Genomic DNA, 5,651 nt, shown 5'->3' with positions numbered 1-5,651 from the left:
AGTGCAATCTTCAGAGTCTCTTCTGACATCCATTTTGGTCTTTTCTTCCTCTTCTGTCTTTGTAATGACCGTTTGCACTCTTCCTGGATGATACATTTAACATCCTCCCACAACTCATCTAGTCTTCGCTCATTAGTGTTCAAGGCCTCAAACCTGTTCCTGAGATGATTCTGAAATTCAGGTGGGATGAAATCAAAGTCATACTTTGGCTCCTGCAGGTTTGGTTTAATTTTCCTCAGTTTCAGCTTGAACTTGCATATGAGTAATTGGTGGTCTGTTCCACAATCAGCCCCTGGCCTAGTTTTCACAGATGATATTGAGCTTCTCCAGCATTTTTTCCACAGATGTAATCGATCTGATTCCTTTTCATACCATCCTGACTTTAAAAACTTCTTAGTGTGGCCTGGACTGGTTTCTTGCCTGGAGCACTAGACCTCAGCACTGCTACCTGGTGAGGCCCAACCCTCTCCAACTTGAGGCACCCAGCCCTGCTGCCTGGACCCCTGAACACACATGAAGGACACACCCCTCTGCTGTCTAGAAGCCTGTCTGAAGTTTTCCTGGAAGTCCTCGCCCTGCTACCTGGAAGTTCCACCCACACTATCTGAAAGCCCTATCCTAAAACCCAGAATGCCCACCCTGTCACCTGGAAGTCCTGTCCCCAAAACCTGGAAGTCCTGCCTTTGCCACTCAGAGGTACTGGACCCACCATCTAGAGGACCTGGTGCCATGGCCTGGATGCCCCAACCCCAATGCTTGGAGGATGACCTACTGCCACCCCTCTGAAACTCACCAGAGACATCAATATCACCCATGAACTAATTCTATTTCCTCTCCCCTCCCAAAGTGTGAGCTTCCTTTAGCCTGAAGCACCTTGGACTGGCCTAGCTGCAGCAGTTGTCTAACAGAGAAGGCTCTTAATTCACAGACGGTTGCTCTCCCAAACTGAAGTAAGTCTTCCCTTGGGTCAAAATTTCAGAGAAACCCAGGCAATGTAGCTGCCCACCGTCCTCTGGAGCAGTGATGTCAGACCAAGATCCTGCTATTGCCTCAAGTGTAAAATACTTTACCACAGCAGTGTCACATAAGAAACAGGCTATCTCAGCCCCTACACAAGCCCAAGTGACACGGTATCAAAGTATTTTCTGAAGCCAGAAAGTCTGATGGAACTTTCTAACACAGAATTTAAAGGAATGATGGTGGAATATTTTCAATAGGTGAAAGAAAGACTAGAAAAATTATGGGACATTGCAAGCAAAAACCAAGAGGAGCATAAAACAAACAAACAAAACACCAATCCAAAACAATGCAGAAAAAAAACAAAAGAGGTATTAGAGGCTCGGAAAAATAGAAAACACGATCCAAAATATGAGGAACAATGTTTCAGATTCTGTCAACATGTTGGAGGGACATATGAACACAGTGGAAGGGATGGAACACAGAACCAGTGAAATAGAAGAAAGAATTGTCACTACTGATCTGTTAAAACAAAAAGCAGAATAGAAAAGGAAGGGAAAAGAAGAAAGCCTAAGAATAATGTGGGACACCATCAAGATCAATAACATATTCATAATCGTAATCTCAGAACAGGGAGAAACAAGTAAAGGCACCAAAAGAGTTGTGGAAGAATTACTAGAAGAAAATTTTTCAGACATAATGAAGAATGAGACAATACATATTCAAGAATCTGAGCAAACACCATATAGAAACCCTAAAAGAAAAGCACCAAGACATATCATAATAAAATTTGCCAGAACCAAAAATAAGGAGAGAATTATAAGTAGCAAGGGAGACAAAAAGAGTAACCTATAAGGAAGAGCAAATAAGAGTAAGTGCCAATTTCTCAGCAGAAATCATGCAAGCAAGAAGACAGTGGGATGAGATATATCATACACTCAAAAAACAGAACTGTCAACCAAGAATACTATACCAAACAAAAGTGTCCATCAAATATGAAGGTGAGATCAAGATATTCTCAGAATAGCAGAACCTAAAGGAGTCTGTGAAAACAAGACCAGAATTGCAGGAAACACTGAGAGACATCATTCTTAAGAGGTGCCACAGAAAGCAGGATGGACCAAAGTAATCAACAACACCAAAGTGAATTCAACAACCAAATAATACCAATAAAACCTTGCCTCTCAATAATCACACTGAATATGAATAGTTTAAATGCACCACTGAAGAGAAAAAGACTAACAGATTGTATAAAAAAACAAAATCTATCAATATGCTGCCTACCAGAGACACACCTAAAAGTGAAGATAAAGAAAGCCTAAAAACAAAGGTGTGGGAAAAACATACCAAGCAAATGACAACCATATAAAACTAGCAGTAGGACATTAATCTCTGATAAAATAGACTTCAATGCAAAAACCATCACAAAAGACAAGGAAGGTCACTACATAATGCTTAAAGTGTCAGTAGAACAAGAGAACATAACAATAATAAATATCTAGGAATCAAATTATAACACTGCAAAAAATATAAAACAAACATTAACAAAACTGAAAAATGAAATAGACAACACCATTATAGTGGTTGGAGACTGCGATACACCACGCTCAAGAAAAGATAGAACTACTAGAAAGAAACTCAACAAAGATGCCAAAGAATTAAACCACACAATTTGTATATGTATATGTATATGTATATGTATATGTATATGTATACACACACAGTATACCTTGTTCTCCAAAGTGCATGAAATGTTCTCCAGAAGAGATCACATTTTAGGTCACAAGGCAAGTATCAGTAAATTTTAAAACATAGAAATAATGCAAAGCATCTTCTCAGACCACAACGCTTCAAATCAGAAATTAATAACAAGAGGATAAAGGAGAAAAAATATAAATTTGGAAGCTGAAAACACCTTGCTTGAACATGAGTGGATACTAGAAGAAATAAAAAATGAAATTAAAAAATTTCTTGAAACAAATGACAACAAAAACACAACTTACCAAAACTTTTGGGAATCAGCCAAAGCTGTAATCAGAGGTCAATTTATAGCAATAAGCAAACACATCAAAAGACAGGGGTAAATTACCATTGACAACCTAACCCAACATCTCAAACAAATTGAAAAAGAACAGCAAGAAAACCCGACACCCCCTAAAAAGCCAGAAATTTAAAAAAATTAGGTCAGAAATAAATGAAATAGAAAACAGAAAACCAATTGAAATCATCAAGAAAACCAAGAGTTGGTACTTTGAAACGGTCAAAAAAATCAACAAAGGACTAGAAAAACTAACAAAGGGAAAAAAAGAAAAGACACAAATAATCCAAGTAAGAGATGAAATGGACAATGTCACAAGACAACCACCTAAAATAAAAAGGCTAACAATAGAATTGTATGAAAAACTATACTCAAACAAATATGAAAACCTAGAGGAAATGGACAAATACTTAGAAACTCACAACCTACCTAAACTGACAGAGACCAAAATTGAACACCTGAACAGACTCACTACAAAAGAAGAAATTGAAAAGGTAATAAAGCAACTTCCAGCCAAAAGAAGCCCTGGACCAAATGAATTGGACAAGTGAATTTTATAAAACATTCAGAGAAGAACTGTCACCAATTCTACATAAAGTATTTCAGAAAATAGAAAAAAATGGAATTCTCCCAGACTTATTCTATGAAGCAAATATACCCTTGATACCAAAGTCAGATAAACACACCATCAAAATAGAAAACTGTAGACCAATATCTCTCATGTACTTAGATGCAAAAATTCTGAATAAATTCTTGGCCAATAGAATCAAATGATACATAAAAGAATTAATTCACCATGACCAAGTGGATTCATAACAGGTATGCAAGGATGGTTCAACAAAGAAAACAATCAGTGTAATTCATCACATTAACAAAGCAAAGGACAAGAACCACATGATCCTATCAATTGATATAGAAAAGGCCTTTGAAAAAAATCTTACACCCTTTCCTGATTAAAACACTCAACAAAATAAGAATAGAGGTGAATTTCCTCAACATTGTAACAAGTATATAGGCAAACCCAAGAGACAACATTGTTCTCCATGGAGAAAGTTAAAGGTATTTCCCTTTGAGAACAGCAACTAGGATAAAGGATGCCCATTATCACTTCTCCTATTTAATATTGTATTAGAAGTCTTAGCAATAGCAATACAAGAGAAGGAAATAAGAGGTACCCAAATTAGCAAAGAGGAGGTAAAATTATCTCTATATGCAGATGATATGATAGTATACTTAGAAAACCCTAAAGACTCGCAAGAAAACTGCAGAACATAGTTGATCAATTCAGTAGTGTGGCAGGTTATAAGATCAACATACCAAAATCAATTTGATTTCTCTACAGTGATAAAGAAAATACAAAACTGGAGCTAAGAAAAACAATACTGGAAACACAAAAGACCTATTCAAATAAAATTACAAAGCACTACTACAAGAAACAAAACAAAACCCCTGGAGCAATAGAAGAATATCTCTTGCTCTTGGATAGGAAGACTTAATATTGTGAAAATGAAAATTCTTCCAAAGACAATCTACACATTCAATCCAATCCCAATACAAATATTAATCCATTCTTTAACGAGGTGGAAAAGGCAATTTCTAATTTCAGCTGGAATGAAAAGAGACCCAGAATTATAAAAGTACTCCTTAAAAAGGGAAACAAGGTAGGAAGCATCTCACTCCCTGATTTCAAATCCTACTACATTTCTGTGATGGTCAAGACAGCGTGGTACTGGTACAATGACAGACACATAGACCAATGGAATAGAACTGATAACCCAGAAATCAGCCCATCTACCTATGATCAACTTATTTTTGACACGGAGATGAAATTAGTTAAGTGGGGAAATGACAGCCTTTTTAACAAATGGTGTTGGCAGAATTGGAAAACTATCAGTAGAAAACTCAGGCAAGACCCACACCTCACCCTATATACAAAAAAACTCAAAGTGGATTAAGGATTTAGGATTAAAACCAAGGACTATAAACTTCATCAGAGAAAAGCTTGAAAGAACTCTAGAAGCCCTAATTCACAGCATGAACATATTTCCAAGCATCCTCAAAAACCTACAACCAGGAGAGGATAAAATAGATAAATGGGACCTTCTAAGAATCAATTCCCTATGCTCATCAGAAAACTTCTCCAACAGGGTAAAAAAGGAAAGTCATTGACTGAGAAAAAATGTTTGACAATGACATGTCTGATAAGAGACTTATATCTAGAATTTATAGAATACTCCAGTACCACAGCAAGATAAAGGTAAATAAACTAATCGCAAAATGTGCACAGGATATCAACAGAGAGGTCACCAAAGAAGACATTCAGATGGCAAACAAACTCATGAAGATATGCTCAAAATCCCTAGCTCTAAGAGAGATGCAAATCAAAACAACTATGAGATATCATCTTACCCCAGTAACAATAGCAAATTTCAACAGATCAGCAAACAACAAATGCTGGCGAGGTTGTGGAGAACCGGGAACACTTATTCACTGTCGGTGGGAGTGTAAAATGATGCAACCACTATGGAAGCAGTATGGTGCTTTCTCAAAAAGTTGGAAATACAAAACAACTATGAGATATCATCTCACCCCAGTCAAAATAGCAAAATTTAACAGAACAGCAAGCAACAAATGCTGGTGAGGTTGTGGAGAAACT

The sequence above is a fragment of the Elephantulus edwardii genome, unplaced genomic scaffold (genome assembly GCF_000299155.1).
Source record: "Elephantulus edwardii isolate Elephantulus edwardi_28Jun2011 unplaced genomic scaffold, EleEdw1.0 scaffold00101, whole genome shotgun sequence".
Lineage (NCBI taxonomy): Eukaryota > Metazoa > Chordata > Mammalia > Macroscelidea > Macroscelididae > Elephantulus > Elephantulus edwardii.
The sequence above is the reverse complement of the archived record's forward strand: the minus strand, read 5'-3'. Positions refer to the sequence as shown.